We start from the raw sequence: 20,487 nt of genomic DNA, 5'->3' as shown, positions 1-20,487 counted from the left end.
AATTGATACATACGTAACTAGAGGCACAGTGTTTGCACTTTGGAAAAGTGGGCAACGGACCTTTCAGCAAAATCAGTTTAAGGTTGGTTTTATGATACAAAAAACTTATTCCATGACATTTATGGAATTTTGAAAATTACAGTTACTGCTCTTGGGAGCACACGCAGAGAAAAATATTTTTCGCTTTTGTTGGAACAACAATATCTATTTTTGTTCCAACAATTATTTGTTTTGTTCAAGCATTGCAATTGCAAATCTAAAAATGCCATATTTTGCTCCAAAAATAAAAAACAAAAACAACTTGCGAAATTCCTCAATATTGTAAAAATCATTAACAATACCGATGGTAGGAAATATCATAAACTAGATTTTTTTACAAAAACTATTGTAAGCCCAGAAAACCTGTTACTGGAATTTTTGATTTGATCGTATATAATTCTCATATACATTTTCCACATAACTTTGGTATAAAAGTCATGAATAATATTATGAGTATTGACAAACACAATACATGTACCTACGCAACATAAGGAATATCATAACCATACCCAAAACCATAACAAATATGAAAATAAAACACAAATTACGATCAAAAACACTGCTCAAATTGTGGTGTACAACTCAACTATCAAAATACAAAGAAGAATGAGAAAGAAGAAACAAATAAAACAAGAATCGCATGATTAGACAGCAGAATTTTATGCAACCCCTATTTTTGTTCCGATTCATGTCAAATTCTTGTACTGGGCATATTTTTGGCTTCTGATTAATTGCAAAACATATGACATATGCAAAATGCATAAATTTTCTTGTGCAACAAATATTTCATTAAAAGGTACGAAATTGTTTTTGTGTACACTTTTTATACCCTCAGCATTTATGCTAACGAGGGGTATATGCACTTTCATACGGACAAAATGTGCCTTATCGAAATAACGGGTTTAAACACCAAGTAGGTTTGGACGAAATCCGTTTCAGGCAATTTGGAGTCGTTTTAGCAATGTCCGTCCGTCTATCTGTCTGTCTGGCTGGTGCGGGTTGGTTGAAGGGAGCAACCGATTTGGTCCATACTTTGTACATCGTGAAATTTCTACTAGGGATAGATGAGGTTCCAATATGGGCTCTAACGGTCCACTCCTTCGGGTACCTCCCACACAAAATTTCGGAAAAGTTCAGTTTAGGACCTACTCTCGGATCGTTTTGATCGTTTTGCCCCCATTACGAAGGTACAAATTTTATCAGGGGCAAGTCCATACTTCATGAGAAAATAGTCAGAAAGTTGTAAAAATGCCCTATGGCACAATGTGTAGCGATTCCTGGCTACTGCCGTTGTGCACCTTGCGGTACCTCCACCACCTACAAATGTTAAAAAATTTCACTAAAATAGTACGCGCTATATCTGCTGAACGAAGCTACCGTTGATCTAGTAATATTTTGTCTAAATGTAGTTTTACTTCAGAAATCGGTCTTCTCCTTAGGGTACCTGCCCCACAAAAGTTCAACATTTTTGTTTAAGCGCAGTTTAGGATCTGTTCGAAGAACCTTTGGAAAATTATACCGATGCTATTCTTTGCGATCCTGTGTAAGCGATTTTATGTTTTTCGTGGGCAAGTCCATGCTTCCTCACATCGTGGCCCATCGGTGACCAATTGAAATGACTGGTGGGCACAAAATCTATCAAAAGGAATGAATCCTAAAATAAGATGCACTTCCAAAATGGACTATTTCGGTCCATTCCTTCAAGTATATGCTCCGCAACCCATTTGAGCTTCAAACCAAATATATTTCTTTTCAGCAAATTTCAAAAAAGGCTATAAAAACCGTAGATTCTATATTGTCAATAGATGGACGTTTCAATTCACACAGGCTGAGGGTATATCTCTGTCGGCAAAGCCGACTGATACTTTTTTACATGTTCTGTTTAAATTTCTCTTCAGACATGTCAATAAAATAGAGAAATGTATAACCATAGTGGCTATATGGACACCGACAAATTTCAGGTGGAAAGTTTCATATCCCCAAGGAAGACTTAATACCAAATTTCAGCCATATCGGAGGGATATTGAGGCCACAACCTTCAAAATACGGGCAATCGGGAGGTACCGTTCTATGGGGGCTATATGAAGACGTGGACCTATACCGACAAATTTCAGTTGGAAAGTTTTGTGCCCCCAGCGAAGACTAAATACCAAATTTCATCCATTTCGCTGTTATAAAGAGGCCACAACCTTCAAAATACCGGCAATCGGGAGGTACCGTTTTATGTGGGCTATATGAAGATGTGGACCTATACCAACAAATTTCAGGTCGAAAGTTTTGACACAGCCTTTTACGTTCAGCCATAGCCTTCAAAATACCGAAAATCGGAAGGTACCGTTCTATGGGGGCTGTATGAAGATAAATAACGATAAATTTCAAGTGGAAAGTTTAATACCCCCAACGAAGACGTAATACAAAAATTCAGCCATTTCAGTGTTATATTGAAGCCACAACCTTCAAAATATCGGAAGTGGGGGAGATACTGTTCAATGGGAGCTATATGAAGAAGTAGACCTATGCAAACAAATTTCAGTTGTAAAGTTGCATACCCCCAACGAAGACTTAATGCCAAATTTCAGTCATTTCGGTGAAACATTGAGGCCACAACCGTCAAAATACCGAAAATCGGGAGGTACCGTTCTATGGGGGCTATATGAAGACGTGGACCTATACCAACAAATTTCAGGTTGAAAGTTTTATACCTCCAACGAAGACTAAATACAAAATAAGACTGCATACCAAATTTCAGTCATTTTGGTGGGATATTGAGGACACAGCCTTCAAAATACCGAAAATCGGGAGGTACCGTTCTATGGGGGCTGTATAAATTTCAAGTGGAAAGTTTAATACCCCTAACGAAGACGTAATACAAAATATGGCTCAGTGTTATATTGAAGCTTTAAAATATCGGAAATGGGGAGGTACAGTTCAATGGGAGCTATATGAAGACGTGGACCTATGCAAACAAATTTCAGTTGTAAAGTTTCAATGAAGACTTAATACCAAATTTCAGCCATTTCGGTGGATATTCAGGCCACAAATCCCCACATATGGTTTTGCAAATGCTCATTTTATGCAAATATTTAAAAATATGCAAGATATGCAAAAATTTCTAGGCCTAATTCGTTTTATTTTGTGATAAAACGAGTTTCTGTCTAATCAGATTTTCTCTACGACCATCCTAACCATACATGAACTTGCGTTCAGAGCCAAACTCATAACATCCAAAGGCTGCGTTAAGCGTTTGTCATGGAAGCCATACAATGAATGGACAAATATCCATCTTTGTAAAAACAAATTGCGTTTGAAAGCGAAAAAGTTTGATGACAGCGAAGCCACTCCACAGGCGATATGTCTGATGAGCTTCTACCAAAGGCGAAACATGTCACATAGTGGTGGGTGTGTGGTTTCGAATCTTCGGTTTTCCTTTTTCACTTGCAAAAATCATCGGTCATTAAGCTCGACAACGAGAAATTAATTAAAAGGAATTATTATTTTTACAATATGAGGATATGCCGGGGATCGGGCAAAGGTACAAGAAGGTCTGTATCGAACAATACCTTCGGGTACATCCCTTATAATAGTTCAAGATATTGGTGTAGAGATCTGTTCGGTAATGTAGTTCTTAGGACTTTTTGTACAGTTATAGGCTGAGGATACTTAGGTGTCAGTAAAGCCGACTGATTCTTTTTTAACGGTTTTTCTGTTTTTTTTTTTTTTGAAAAATACGTTATCATGTCTCATGATTTAATACAAAATCAAATTTTGTTGGTTATTTTCGGTTAATAGTGATATTTACTATCAGTTAAATGGACGCAGAATTTTATGAAAAATATATTTGGTTAACAAATTAGCAATTTATTTCAATAAATCAAAATTCCATCAAACTAAAAATCCTTTTTCTCATTTACATACCTACACACGTTAAATATTCGTTGATTTATTGCGTGCTTATTTTGCAATTAAAATACAAACAAATCTTCACAATCGAATGGATATCACGCAAAATCGAAAACAAAACTTTACGGTTTCCATGGTTAGCAATACCAATTTAGCGGATACACGATTTTCAGATAACAATATCCACTGCCACAAACGAAAATTAAGCAGCAGCAGCAATTTTCGAGTTAAACTTTACATTTAAGATTTATGACATGTAAATGAATTATGAATTTGGCCAAAACAGAAGAAGCCACTAAGCCCAAGGAAATATATGGCCAAAACAAAAGTTGTCATCAAATATTATTAATTGGGTGTTACGTGGTGGCGGGCCGAGTGGCAATTGCATATTTGGGGTTGATGTGGTTTTATATCCCCACTTCCCCATGACATGCTAAGACTTGGTAAACAGTGGCAGTGGTTTATGGTAACATATTTAAATACGTTTTACCAAATTTTTAATATTACAACAAATTAAATAATACTAAATAACAACAAAAACAACAACAAGAGTACTTTATATTACAATACAATGGATGGCAATGAATTTGAGATTGTCTGTCCATGTAAGAAGATGATGAGGGGACAGTATTAATCGCATTGTCAGCACTTTTTCCTTATTGCTGGCGTTTAATATGGCTGCTTGTTTTAATTGCGGACTACATAGATAGTATGACACGCCGCTATATATGGTCACAGTTTTGGCCAAGAATACCAGTTAGTAGCCAGCCATATATGTTAGTATGGATGTATGTATGTGATTGTTGTTAGACCACCGTCATAGAAGAGTGCCTCTACTCATGTGTTTTACACCCTATCCATCTATGTTTGCGATATTTGGTGTATGTACTTTATGATTTTTAAAGAAAAGAAAAACAAAAACCGTATTAAGAAAAATATCATTGTCATCATGGTGATCTGTCGAGTTTAACAAAATAGTGGTATTTCGGCACTCAACCATTTCCATTGTGCTAAAACCAATAATGTCCATGACGTCTATTCCGAAGTGTACAAAACAAGTCTAGCAGAAGTCTATGAAAAATTTGATACGAGTACACATGTATACCATTAAACATTCACGGTGCACCTTAACTAACTTTAAATGAAAGGTGCTTACACCTGGGAAGTTTGCGGATTTTGAAACTACAATGTTCATAGATGAGAAAAATAAAAAAACAAAAAAAAAAAAAAAAAAACGCCGAAGGGATTTTTAAATAAATCGCGGTCAAAGTTCACATATTTAGGGTTTTTGCGATTTTGCTTGTAAACCTCAAGTCCTATCGTAATGGGGCTAAAGAAAGTGTTGTAGCAGTGAAAATTCTCTGCAAGATTGACCCTTACGACTTTTTCCTAATTTTTACCATTTTTGTGACAATGCATTGACTGTATAGCCTTCGTATAAAACAATGTCATGCACCGCTTACACCTGGGAAGTTTTTGCGGATTCCAAAAACAAGAAAAAACTGGAGGGATTTTTTTAAAAAAAAAATCGCTGTCAAAGTTTCCATTTTGAACAGCATTTTCGTTGGTGGAAATAGTAGTTTTGGAATTTTCCAGCGTAAATTTTTAGTCACTTGGTGCCTCTGTGGTGTGTACAAGCGCCTTGCACGCTGAATGTCAGGGTTCGATTCCCAATCCAGGAACATACAATTTTCAACGGTGGCAACACACCCCTCTGTGTAATGTTGACAACATTTGCTGAGTATTTCGGTCATGTGAAACGTATCTTTAAATTGTGTCATATGACACGCCGTTCCGACTCGGCGATAACAGTAGGTCCCATATCATTGATTTAATCTCAATCGGGATGCACCCATTAATATGAGGAAAGTCTCCGTTGTCCCTTCTGGGATGTCTATGGAACAATTACTAACTTTTTAGGCGTTTGTCATAAAGGGTCGACCTAATTTATCCGTCTTATATCCGTACTTCTCATATTTCATATACGGTCCGGTTTTTGGCACATTCCGACCATTCTAAAAAAGCGGAAGGAGAAAAAAATTAGGGTAACGATCAAAAAGTTCAAAAAGCTGCAGGAAGTGGCCTTAATTTGGATTGTTTGAGAGGAATATTGCGAAGTTTCAGACACTCCTTTCGTTAGTTATCGTGTCCACCATCCATTTTAATTGGTCACTGTAGGACTTTTTAGAGCTTTTTGATCATAAATTTGGGAAGCATAGTCTTATCCAGGAAACACATTATTTCGCTGTATCAAAATAATTGTCGAACATCCATTAAACTGCACTTAAATGAAAATTTTGAACTTTTGTGGTGTCCGATAAAGACCTTTTGGAAGAAATTGTAAAGAGTTTCGGCAAAATCGTTATCTCAATAAGAATGGACTTGCTGCCAAAAAAATTGTACCGTTGCAATAGAGGCCGCAAAGAACAAACTGTTGAAAAAGTTCAAAACGATTCGAGATATGTCCTTAAACTGCACTTTTACGAAGTTACGAAGGGAGGTACCCGAAGGAGTGTACCGTTTTAGTCCGTCCGTTAGTACCCGAAGGAGTGTACCGTTTTAGTCCGTCCGTTAGAACCTGATCTATGTTTGGATGAAATATAACAATGTGTAAAGTTGGGACAAAGTGGGTTGCTGCCTTCAAAAATTACTGTGCGTACCATTTTAGATAAAAAGTGGAAGTTTTGTGGTTGTGTTTCCTGAAGGAGCACACAGAGAAGAGATTTTAGGTCTGTACGATAACCCAAAAATGTGTACAAATTCGTACAATTTTTTACTGAATGATGTTCGATAACAAAATTATCCAAAAAAAGAGAAGAGTTTGGAGAGATTCTGGAGAGTTCTGTGACTGAGAACTTGTAAATTTTTGCTGGGAAAATTTGTACCAGCTGACTTTTAATTAGCTGTTAGAAGCACCTTAAGAAGCAACGTGTTCATTACCATAACCAGGATGGCCCTTGAATGGAATCACCATTAATCACAAAATCGAGGTCGACAAACACCTGGCGATGAACAATAACCCAAGAACTAAGAGGAAGCAATATTGCGGGGGAAAATGCAAAAACAGCGGCAGCAAATAGTGTAAGATGGCTATGCTTTGGGGAAGTTCCACGCTCCCAAGAGGAGTAAAGACAAAAATGCTGTAAATATCAGGCAAATCAAGTCATATGATTTAGTTTTTAAAATATCTACTAAATCATATGAAAATCAAATAAAACATTTTATTTAACATTTTTATTATTTCTTCCCATCAGATTCAATTAAAATGCCCTGCATTTAAAATAAAAATAGTCATAATTGACAAAAAACATTATCAGCAACAAACCTTAAATTCATGTTTTCCGTTCGGTCCACCTCCACTAGAATTGACAACAACTAGAGTACAACTTGTTGCATGTTGCACAAACTGATCCATCTCTGGCCTACCCACATAAATTGTGCTGCCTCGTTTTTTTTTGGTTTTGTAGTTTCATTTCAAATAGACATTGTTTCACTTCTTGTAATTAAATTAAATTGAAAAACTACATGAAAATCAACAACTACAAAAACAACAACACTAAAATTAAAAAATAAGGAAAACCTCAACAAACCCGCAATTGGTCATAGCCACAGAGGCAAATAATAATAATGGCAACCTATATAAGAGAGATTGCTGCCACTACTACCACCATTCGAATCATTTGTTCACTCGCTCACTCCTTCCATACGGAACATTCAAGAAGGAAAATGCAGTGCAAAGTAATTTTTTCCTATTCATTTATTTGTTCACAATTTTTTGTCATAGCATTAGCCGCCACTCTACTCTGTCTGTCTGCCGGGTTTGTCTCTAAATTCGAATCTAAACACAACAAAAATTAAAGCAAAAGTGAAAAAAGCTACACAAAAAGTGCTATAAAACTAAAGGAAAAATATCAAGGGGAAAATGCCAAAGTGTAACATTTAAATGGCATTAACTTTAAATAAAAAGTATGAATCGCAACACATACATAAATAAGTATGTATGCTGCACAATGGGCTGGAGAAAAGAAAATATGGTAATGTTTCTTTACATTTCAAGGGAATATATCTCTTGTTTTAACTTACGTTCAAGCTTTTGAGACTGGCTTGAGCGAATGATAATCACCACCATGTTAGCATATCAAAATTTTAAGATTTCGTTATGAGTTACATAATTCAAAATAGTTATTTTGAGTTAGATTGAATTGTATGACTCAAAAACGGGCTTGAAATATTTTCATTTTCTATAATATTTCAAATGCCATTGCGTTAGGTGTTACCCATTATTTTCAATTTAACACCAAAAGTCTGCATTGTAGGTAGTAGTGGCTGCTCCCCAATTTATATATTTTTTGCTGGTGTCAGAATGGAGCAAAAATCATAAAAAATCTTAATTTAAATGTGCACCGTCAAGTAATGGCAGCTAAATTGTGATGTTTGCTTTGGTCGTCAATTTTATTAACTTCAATTTTTATACAGTTTGTCTGTCTGTCTGTCCGTCTGAGTGAATGCAATTTGAAAATCAAATGATTTTCCGCCCAACTAAACTGAAAACAAAAAAAGAATAAACGAACAGAACAGCACATCAAACAAGCCTTAGAATCTGCTGCTACGCCAGCCATTTGTATATCCCCAACATAGCGTCGTAAAAAAGAGGGATTGACCGTCGTTGCCATTTATGAACGTGGTCGGTCGTGCAACATCCATCACCATTCCTAAGCATTCACAAGCAACCATCCATCCACATACACTTGTTAGTTGTTCCATAATTAGCAGCTGCGCCAACCACAACAAACTGCAACATGCTGCATGCCGCAAATGTCTATCGTGTTGCTGCTGCTGCTCCCCAAAGCAGCGAAGTAGTGAATTGTACAGAAAAACATACATAAATTTGCGTTGGTTTTGTGTGGTGTACACTGTATTATCGACAGTGGGATTGAACCGTGGGAAGTGTGTATGAATATCCAGCAAAAAGTGTGAGATTTTGTTTTTTAAAAATCTGGGTAAAATATCACAAATACATACATATATCCACGAGAAAGGAATGAAAAAAGAGATCAAAATGTCAACCTAGAAAACTACAGCAGTTGAAGACTGACAAAATACCACGTTATAGAGAAAATTCGTTAAATAGAAACCGGGAGAAACCCCGTTATTGAATGAGTTTCTTATTTCTTTGGGTTTTTATAAAAAATTATTCGTTATAGAGAAGTAGAAGTAGACGAAACTGCATGGAAAAAGTTGAGTTTACACTTTCAATTCATTATAGAAAACAAGTAAGAAAAGCGTTACGTTCGGTCGGGCCGAACTTTTTATACCCTCAACCACAAATTTCAGCCATTTCGGTGGATTAATGTGGCCACAACCTTCAAAATACCGAAATTCGGAAGGGACCGTTCTATGGGGGCTGTATGATGGCGTGGACATATACCTACAAATTTCTGGGGGAAAGTTTTATACGCCTAAAGAAGACTAAATACCAAATTTCAGCCATCTCGGTGTGATAATGAGGCTAAAACGTTCAAAATATCGAAAATCGGGAGATATTGTATTATGGGGGCTGTATCAACACGTGGACCTATATAAACATTTTATGGTAGAAATGTTTCTTAGCCTCTGGAAACACAAAATACAAAGTTACAACCGATTCTTTGGTCAAATGGGTCTAATACATTCAAAATATATTAAAATGACGCGTACTTTATAAGGGGCCTTGTGTGGGGGCTATACCAAAACGTGGACCTATATAACCTAACTTTGGTAGGAATGTTTTCTGGCCTCTGAAGACACAAAATACCAAATTACAACCAATTCTGTGGTCAAATGGGTCTAATACATTCCAAATATATTAAAATGACGCGTACTTTATATGGGACGTTATATGGGGGCTATACCAAAACGTGGACCTATATAAACCAACTTTGGTAGGAATGTTTTTTGGCCTTTGGAGACACAAAATACTAATTTACAACCAATTCGGTGGTAAAATGGGACAAATATCTTAAAAATTCCTTAAAACGACGACGCGTCACGCGTCATTTTGTATGGGGGCTATACGAAAGCGTGGACCTAAATAGCCCGCTTTCAATGCCAAAAGTCCTACGTACATATAATAGATTTTTCCAAAATTTTATCAACCTACGTCAATCCGTTCGGACGCTAGAGTGATTTCCACAGACGGACAGACGGACGGACATGGCTATATCGATGTAGTATTGCACGCTGATCAAGAATATATATACTTTGTGGGGTCTACAATGATTATTTTGAGTAGTTACAAACGTAGTGACAAACTTAATATACCCCCATCCTATGGTGGAAGGTATAAAAATCGTTACAGGGAAATTCGTTATAGAGAAGTTCGACTGTACTTGTTGGTATTCCCTTTGTCAATCTTTTCCGGTACGGTTCGAAAAAGGTTCGACTTATTTGGTCTGTTCCAGAACTGCAAGACTAATTTTTCCGATAACATAAAGGAAAAAATGTTATCGTAGTAAAAAATTGTAGTGTCTTGCTGATTCTGGGACAGAGCATTTATTTTATATTTTTCCTACCGGTTTTACACACTATTTCTTCAATATGGAATAACATGTTTTGGGTTACTTCATCGGAGACTCAGCTTAAAATAGGTCTGTACGATAACCCAAAAAGTTGTACAAATTCGTACAAATTTTTACTGAATGCTTTTCGATAACAAAATTGGGAGTTGGGAGAGATTTTTGGAAAGTTCTGTGACTGAGAACTTACAAATTTTTGCTGGAAAAATTTGTGCCGTAAACATTAGGTCTGTACGATAACTTTCCCAGCAACAATTACTCAGCAAGTTCCACCAACTTCTCTCAGTGTATGACAATTGTTTTTGTTTCTTTTGATATATTAAACCAAATGGAACAAAAACATACATTTTAAAATTGCATTTGACTTATAAAAAGCAGTGATTGGATTACTTTAAAATCTAAAAAATGTGAAATCTTCCTGGTCAAAAATGTTTACATTTCAAGTTGTTTACATTTAACAGCTGATTAAAAGTCAGCTGGCAGAACTTACAAATTTTTACGGGACAAATTTACCCATCAAAAATTTGCAAGTTCTCAGTCAGAAAACTCTCCAAAAATCTGTCCCAACTCGTTCTCTTTTGCTGGATAATTTTGTTATCGAACAGCATTCAGTAAAAATTTGTTCGAATTTGTACAAATTTTTGGGTTATTTGCAAGTGCGGCCAGCTGACTTTTAATCAGCTGTTCGATGTAAACAATTAAAAATTTTTACTTTTTTGATCAAGAAATTTTCGCAATATAAACTATTTTAGAATATAAAGCATTGTGCATATTATTATCGCTTTAAATAACTAAAATTTAAACATCTGACTTTGCTGCAAGTTTTTGCAAAATGTTCGATAACTTTCTGCAATTTTTCTTGCTTGAGAGATTAAAATTCACTGAGTAATTATTGCTGGGAAAGTTATCGTACACACCTAATGCCTTAAAAGTGTTAAAAAATAGGTCTGTACAATAACCCAAAAATTTTTACAAATTCTTACTGAATGCTGTTCGATAACAAAATTGTCCAGTAAAAGAGAGCGAGTTGAGAGAGATTTTTTACAGTTTTTTTGGCAGAGAACTCTTTGCTGGGTAAATTTGTCCTGTAAAAAGTTTGTAAAAGTTTGACCAGCTGAATTTTAATCAGCTGTTCAATGTAAACAACTTGAAATGTTAAAATTTTTGACCAAGAAAATCTCACAATTTTTTAGATTCCAAAGTGTTGTGGAAAGGAATGTTTGCTTTAAATAACTAAAATACAATTTTAAAATTTATGTTTTTGTTGCATTTGGTTTAAAATATCAAAAGAAACAAAAACAATTTTCATACATTTTCGGAAACAGCTGATTTTCATGCAAGTTCTTACAAAATGTTTTTTCTTGCTTGAGAGAGTAAAATTCCCTGAGAGAAGTTGCTGGAATTTGCTGAGTAATGATTGCTGGGATAGTTATCGTACAGACCTAATATTAAGTTTATATTTCAAACGTAATTTTATGGACTGAGAAATGTTTCTTCTTTATAAAATGTTTGCAACTTATTACAAAGTTGATTACAAAAAATTATACTAACAAAATAAGTCAAACAACATATGGACGTAGTATGTGTACTTATATTTTATTTTTCAAGGTCATTATACTGTGCTCTTATTTAAATCTTAAATTTATTGATTGTAATCATTATTACCTGTGCTAACTGCCTTAATAAAAACATTTAACGAAATATTCCAGTTTGAAATTAATTTCAACATGTTAATTATATACACAGGCAAACATATAAAGTCTTTGTTAAGACTTTGTATGGGAAAATTGCGTTCGTTAACAACCTTTTGGGCGATAAACCATTTTACATGTGTTCGATAAGGTTGAATGTTCTTCCGGTCTGTTTTGTAATAAGAAAAAAAAAACAAGTAAAAAAGTATCAGTCGGCTTTGCCGACAGAGGTATGAACACTATAGAATCGTAAACCGGTTACACAACTAAAATCCTTTTCCGCAGGTTTTCAGAGAGGACCTGTTTGGACATATGAACTTAGCAACAAAAATATATGTTTAGATTAATGCTCAAATGTGTTGCGGTGGATGAACCTGAATAAATGCATCGAGAGTAGCTCTTAAACTGCACATTTCCGAAATTTTTAGTGGGAGGTACCCGAATTAGACATATATACTCCATATTCGAAATGGATCTATATCTCGTAGAAATATTGTTCAACTTATTTAACGACTTTTAGTTGAAATTTAAAACAACTTATTTCGTATAACATAAAGTTTTGAACTAATGTATGTTTAGTTTGTAATTTGTATTACCATTTATATTGCAGTTGGTTTTTTTACAACTACATGTAATCTTATATATAAATATATACTAATTATAAATTATTTTTAATTTACTTTTAGATAATCATCTGAAACACTGGATCAATTGATCTGACAATGACTTCGAACTAATATAATTGGTCATCAGATATTAGGTAAGTTAGAAAAAAAGTGAATGCTTTTAATTATGTTATACATTTCCTAGCAAAACTTGGGCCTTATTACCCATTACAAAGTAATGGGAACGAACTACCATACCCTGACACAGGCACAGTGTGTGTCCGATAACAGAAACGAGGGTTGTTAGTTTGAGACTGTAAATCGGTTAATATTTTATGTTTACAACAAGTAAACATGGCGATATATACCCCCTACCATAAATTATTGCTTCGGTTTTGTATCAAATAAAAGTTTGGTTCGTTTAGATTATGAGTCTTACACGAAAATCGGGCAGTTCCGTTCTATGGTAGCTATGTATATGAAAACATGGACCAATACCCACAATTCTCCGCAGCAATATTCTAGACCCCCTAGCTGTATCTTGATTTCCACATATGTACATACGGACATGGATATATCGATCTAAAATGCGTGCCCATCCCCCAATGCTAAGTACTTAGGTACAACTTTGGACTGTCAACTGCAATTGAAATGGACGTTGAGTAGCAGGCAAAGAGAAGATTAATTGCACTATATTCGTGCAAGAATTCAATTGGTAAGAGCTTGGGAAGAGCAATATATTATATATATGCCTGGTGGCACTTTTATGCCAAATATCGATAACCAGAAAATTAGGCAAGGTACAAAGATCAATCTCGCCGCCAATAAAGGGAGCCTTTAAAAGTACTCCACAAGTAGCTCTCAATGAAATGCTGGATGGGGCTCAACTGTGTCAGGCAGCACGTAGTGCTCTAAGGCTGCATGAACTAAATCTTTAGTACCTATGACTATGGATTTATCCTAGGGAACTAGGAGTGGAACCTCGTAGGAAAATTTAGTGACTATACCCCGACCAGTCTTGAGATTTGAAGATGTTCATGTCGTAATCACAAATAGAAATGACTGCTAGCCTTTTAAACAGACGGTTCTAAAATGGAAGAAGGTATCGGAGCTGGCGCCCACAGTGAAAGTAAAGATCTTAAATACTCATACAAGTTGGACAACGACTGAAGCGTATTCCAAGTTGAAATCTTGGCGATCAGGAAGACAGCAGAGTTGGTAAAAAGTTTGGATGCTGAGATATTTAAACCGGTGACTAACTTTTGGATAGTCAAGCACTTCTTAAAGCCATCAAATCCTTTAGCATCAAATCTAAGCCGCCCTTGAGTGCAGAATCGTGATGGAAAACCTAATTATTTCTTTCCAACTATGCTGGGTACAAATGGGAAACTAGAAGGCAGATGGACTGGCTAGGCATGGATCTCAATCCACAAGTCTAGCAACGACTTTTCTGACTTTTCAACCAACAGAACAAATTCACTCATGAAATTGAGCAATCGTGAAATTATTCTTATGACTGGAGTCATCACTACATAGAACAAATCTGACTTTTTTTGAAGAAAAATGTTCATGTGTGCCGGGCCCCTTTGAAAACACCTTGCGTACGTCCCTGGGAGTCATTACCGTGCAATGTAATATCAGAGCTTTTACCATCAAATGGAACAGTAATGACGTTGCTTACTGCAGGCTCTGTGAAAGAAGAACCGGAGACGACTGAATATCTCTTATGCCCGCAAGCAGCATAATATGTTAGGTGCCAATTTTCCACCATGTCTAACATTATATTCAAATAATAAGCCTAAAATTAATAACATCATCAAGAAGTTAAAATGCCTGGGACGGGGCCACCTGAATACATAAACATACATTTCTACATCTATATATAAATACACCTCCTTATCTTACATCTACTCTACTCCAATCCTTACTTCATTTCCTCTACACATCCCCTAACCTAGGGAACTTTTACCTATATTGAAAGGGCATATTTAATGTGGCTAGACAATTTAAAAATCTAAAAATTCGAAACAAATTCGAAAATTGTATAGCCATATCTAATATGCCAAATGATGTTAACCTAACCAGTTAACGAAACGATTGTCGCATAGAGGTTGATGTATGGGAGTCCCATAATGGGACTATCATTTTTATACACTCAGCATTTATGCTAACGAGGGTATATACACTTTCATACGGGCAAAATGTGCCTCCTCGAAATAACAGTTTTAGACCACAAGTATGTTTGGACGAAATGTGTTTCAGACAATTTGGAGTTGATTTAGCCATGTCCGTCCGTCCGTCTATCTGGCTGGAGCGCATGATAACTCTCGAACGGATCAACCGATTAGGTCCAAAATTTGGCTTTCGTAAACTTCGTCCAAACTTAGTTTAAGTTCGAATATGGGTTATATTGGTCCACTCCAGTACCTCCCCCACAAAAGTTCGAAAATGTTCGGAAAATTTGTGCGCACGATAACTCTTGAAGGGAGTAACCGATTTGGTCCATACTTTGCACATCGTGAAATTTGTACTAGACTTAGATGATGGTTCCAATATGGACACGATCGGTCCACTCCTTCGGGTACCTCCCACATAAAATTTCGGAAAAGTTCAGTTTAGGACCTGCTTTCGAATCGCTTTGCTTTTTATTGTAGCACTTTGTATTCACTGCCCACCATACGAAGGTACAAGTTTCATTAGGAGCAAGTCCATACTTCCTGAGAAAATAGCCTGAAAGTTGCAAAAAACCCCTTTGACACCGTTTGTAGTGGTTGGAGCGCAAGATAACTCTCGAACGGATCTTCCGATTCGGTCCAAAATTCGGCCTTCGTAATAGTTTGTCCAAACTTAGTATAACTTCGAAGATAAGCCATACGGTCCACACCTTCAAGTACCCCCCCCCCCCCCCCCCCCCACAAAACTTCAAAAATGTTCGGAAAAATTGTGCGCACGATAACTCATAAAGGCAGTGATCGAGTTGGTCCATACTTTACACATCCTAATACATCTGACATATGTATATCAGATTGGAATATGGACTATATTTGTCCACACACTCGGGTACCTCCCACACAAAATATTGGATAAATTCACTTTAAGACCTGCTCTCGAATCACTTTGATTTCTGTTGAAGCAATTTGCATTCGATGCCTCAATTACGACGGTAAATGCTTTTTCAGGGGCAAGTCCACACTTCTTGAGAAAACAGCCCAAAAGGTGCCCAAACATAGTCTCAGTTCGAAGATTGCCAACAACTTCCTCTACTTCCCTGTTGTAATATTTTAACATAACATAGATTTTACCAATTCCGCAAAGACACCTGTCGCATCCTTTCAAAGTCTGGTAGCATAGCAATTTTTATACCTTGGGTCCATGTTTGAATATTGCTCAAACTATTAAGAACTGAGCATAATTAACCACTGTGTGTCGATTCTAAGCATTGTACGTACATTAATATTTCTTTAATAGTCATTTGAATTTCTGAACTTTATGGTGATTTACGATGAGCAATGCAGTCAGTCAGCTAGGCAGCCAGCCAGTCAAGTCAGCCTACTCGTCAGGCAATTTTCTCATTGCATTTAAAGTTGCACATGTTTCGAAGTTTATTATGAAAATATTCATTTCCGCCTTTTATGTTGTGGCAGTAGCAGCAGCAACAGCAGGAGAAGAAGAAACATTAAATATTAATTTTACGCTTTTCCTATGTATGTGTGCCATCATACATACATACTAAGTACATACTCAGAAAACTGTGGAAAAACAAATTGTTTATGGCATAGATAGTGAAAACTTGGCAAGAATATGGATGGATATAACTCTCTACTATCAGAAAGGGGAATCAATTTGCTTTGAAGTTTTATCAATTATTTATGCTGCAGAGAAGACACATTTATGATAAATTGTTTAATTGCATATAAAAAGTGCACGTATGAAACAAAATAATTGCTGTTAATAAGGGAATAAGGGAAGAACAAAAAATGCATATGTATTTGCTCTGTTCCAGAGCTTGCAAGAATCATTTTTCTTATTTGTTTATTTTTTTTTGACGGATTTATAAAGGAAAAGAAAATATTTTCAAAATTTCAAAAATAATAGATTCTTGTAGGGTTCTGGAACAGAGCAATTGTTTGGTTAGGTAATTTTATGCGAAAAGCTAACATTTCTGAAAATTTTGAATTGGCTAGAATTCACTTTTTCAATTAATTAAAAATATTTTTTAACTACACACTTTTGTTTATTTTTCAAATCCAAACATTCACATCTTCAAGTTTGTTTTCGTGGGAAAAATGTCTGAAGTGTTTTTTCCTTTCTCAATTCTACATCTGTTTGTTTATTGAGTGTTTTTAATGAAACTTCCATAAAATCTTAATTAAAAGCTATTTCGAAAAACACAGACGACATCCCGGGACAATTTCCGTCCTTGTTTCTATTTTGCATGACCAGCATTGGATTTGGTTGGTGTGTCAAGAGCATAAATGCGCACTCGCAAACTGCACGCGAATGCAGGAGTGCCGCATATGTGGACTAAGAAATTAATTTCAAGACACATGTTGAGTTTCAGAAGACCGACCCAAACAAGAAAAAAAAAAACTCCAAACGGAAACGAGTATGGACAAAGAGAAATTATTAATTGTTGTCTAAAAGAAAATATATGTATGTCATGTAAATATATATGTATGTATGTGTGTACATAAATATGTATGCACATGGTGAGACATCCATTAATATATACATATTTACAGTGTCGGCCAAAATGTAGCTTCGGAAAATGTAGCTAAAAATCCTCAAAATACAGAAAATCGGGAGATACCGTTAAACGTGGACCCAGGTCCACAATTTTTAGTGGAAAAGTGTTGTGACCACTAGGATTGCTAAGTAAGCATAAATCTTAAAAAAAAACTAAAAATCCGGAGGTACCGCCATAAGGGGGCTATACCAAAACATTAGCCAATATTGTTGATATTCGTCCAAAAATGATACTACAGCATCTTCTGGTAAAATACAAAATCGCTTAGATTTAAAAATTAACAAAAGAGCGATTCACGGAAGAGCGGTAGAGGCCGGATTATTCAATCGACGACCAGCAAACAAAAAATTCATATTTTCATATCGACACTAAATGAAAAAGCCAAACTGGATTTTCCAAGACCCATCTGACGGATGACTGTGCTCTTTTCTAATGAATCAAAGTTTAAGTTTATCAAATATTCAGATGACATAAGACGTGGACAAAATGGGCAACGGTTAAAACCTCAATATTGCAAAGACACTGTAAACCACGAAGGCGGAACATAATGGTCTGGGATTTTTTCGAGGGGCAAGGGATTGGACCGATTCATAAAATTAATGGAATTATGAAGGGTTTCAAGTATCGTAACGTATTAAAAGGCGTAATGTTGCCTTATGCTGAAGAAGATATGCCACTTAAATGGACATTCCTAGAAAACAACGAGCAAAAACGAAGTATCGAAAGTGGTTAAGGAGTGATTCCAAAACAATTGGAAAGAAGTTCTCCGTTGGCTTGTCCTATCGCCTTATCTAAGCTCTCGATTGGGACTTGGCGGAGATCTTTAACTCAAAAAATCAACCGAGAAACGTTGCAAAGCGAAGGAAGATTTATTTTAGGTAGCAAAAGTAGCCTGGGAAGCAATATCACCTGCAATAATTAAAGAAATATTGATGTCAATAGTTTTTGTTTTACCTCGAATTGGGTGGTGCTTTAGTTTTGTCCGCTTATATTTCCGACCTATTTTTTTTTTTAATTTTAACTTTGTTTATTAAATTCTGAATTCCTTATTTTTATGTTTCCAATAATAAAAATATAAATTAATAAAAACTTTTTATTAAAAAGAAAAATAAAAAACCAGTAAGGAAAGGATCAAAGTCGGGCGGGGCCGACTATATGATACCCTACACCACTGTGAATATGTAAAATATAAATCGGAGCTATATCCAGATCTTAACCGATTTTGATATGCCAAATTACATTTATTTCCAGACCGAATTCAGTCACACATTCCAAATATCATTGAAATCGGACTTATATAGCGTGTTTGGAGCAGCAAATACGCGAAATCGGCCGGAAATATATATGGGTGCTATATCCAAATCTGAACCGATTTCGATATAGTTTGGCACATTTATTTCTAGACTGAATTCAGTCACACATTCCAAATTTCATCGAAATCGGAAATATATGGCGTGTTTGGTACAGAAAATACGTGAAATCGGCCGAAAATATATATGGGGGCTATATCCAAATCTGAACCGATTTATGTATAATTTAGCACACTTATTTCTAGACCAAATTCAGTCAAACATACCAAATTTCATCCAAATTGGACGTATATAGAGTGTTTTGTGCAGCAAATACGTGAAATCGGGCGAAAATATGTATGGGAGCTTTATCCAAATCTGAACCGATTTTCACCAAAAGCAATAGCGTTCTTCCTATGGCTAAAACAGTCGTAGTCCCCAATTTTCAGCTGAATCGGACAAAAAATGCGACCTGTACGTTGCGAACAAAAATACGTGGACAGACGGACGGACATGCATAAATCGACTCAGAAAGTGATTATATGTATAACCCCAAATGCACAAAGACATAATACCCCTTACCACTGTGTGGTGTAGGGTATAATAAATTTATAACCTTGTTTTCTTAAGTTGTAAGGTCCAATTAAAGAAATTGTTCATGCAATTTTTTCCCAGAAAACTATGAAACTTTTTAGTAAATTTTTTTTTCATCTGAAAGAGCACATCTTAATCTACTTCCTGAAATTTTCTTGTTGAAAAATATTACGTAGTTTTTTTTACTAAACAATGCTTTTATTAAAGTGGGCGTCACCCCTTAAAAAAATTATCACTTTAAAAATATGTACTGAGGGGGTGCTTTAGTTATGGCCGACACTGTACCTGTACATTGTAATTTAGTTCACATCATGGCCTAACTGACCCTCCCAACACTTCATAAGTAGCAACATAACCGGCACAGTGTTATAAAATCATAACAAATTCAATCTTATCCAGAAGCTTGTGAATTTCTCTTCAAAAAATGCAGCAGAATATCATTAATTCGTTTTTCAAGGTGCAATAGAAATCAACTTAAGTCACATTTTGAGAATAACTTCAGATACTGCTTTATGCATGTATATATATACATACATATTTATGTCCATTATTAAAATTTTGTTCAATTTTGAAGGAAATCTTCTGAACACATCAATACAAATTTATTTAATCTCATTACACTGTGCTATTAAGCTTTCTCGTAATAAATGCGTAAAATCTGTCTGTATGTACATACATATGTTCATACATATCTATATGTACAATAAGTAGCAAATGTCATGTACATACATAAGTATGCACAATGTGACAACAATTGAGTAGGGCTTAAAGATTTATGCATTTATAAAAACTCTCCTTCCTCTTACTTCTCGTCGGCCGACAACCAGCCAGCCACACGTAAAATATCGAGTGAATGTTCTTCGTTCCTGGCTGGGTTTATGGGTCTATCGTGTAGTAAGTCGCGTCAATATGTATAAACTTTTTCCATTTGTTACATGACTGACAGACAGACAAAGCAGACAACATGCTGACAAAGAGAGAGCAATTGCTTGCTGCCGCACACACACTAAACATCTGTGGCAAGCAGACATAGAATTTTAAAGTGGGTCGTCTCGACCGGCTTTTTTC

At 35.7% G+C, this 20,487-nt stretch overlaps 1 protein-coding gene across 4 annotated transcripts in view; it reads left to right on the top strand.

The window, feature by feature from the left end:
- Positions 1 to 20,487, top strand: part of corn (microtubule-binding protein cornetto) — a 100,255-nt gene that overhangs the window by 40,969 nt on the left and 38,799 nt on the right. For 2 of the 4 annotated variants that reach the window (XM_073981329.1, XM_073981330.1), the window contains exon 2: positions 12,871 to 12,944. The gene's annotated coding sequence lies outside the window, so the exon portion shown is untranslated. Of the gene's footprint in view, positions 1 to 7,608; positions 7,974 to 12,870; positions 12,945 to 20,487 lie in introns of those variants that run through there. The other 2 variants (XM_073981328.1, XM_073981332.1) reach the window with 2 other exon arrangements.

The sequence above is a fragment of the Musca autumnalis genome, unplaced genomic scaffold, assembly GCF_047663935.1.
Source record: "Musca autumnalis isolate F117 unplaced genomic scaffold, ASM4766393v1 scaffold_4, whole genome shotgun sequence".
Taxonomy (NCBI): domain Eukaryota; kingdom Metazoa; phylum Arthropoda; class Insecta; order Diptera; family Muscidae; genus Musca; species Musca autumnalis.
This window is presented reverse-complemented; position numbering and strand designations above follow the sequence as displayed.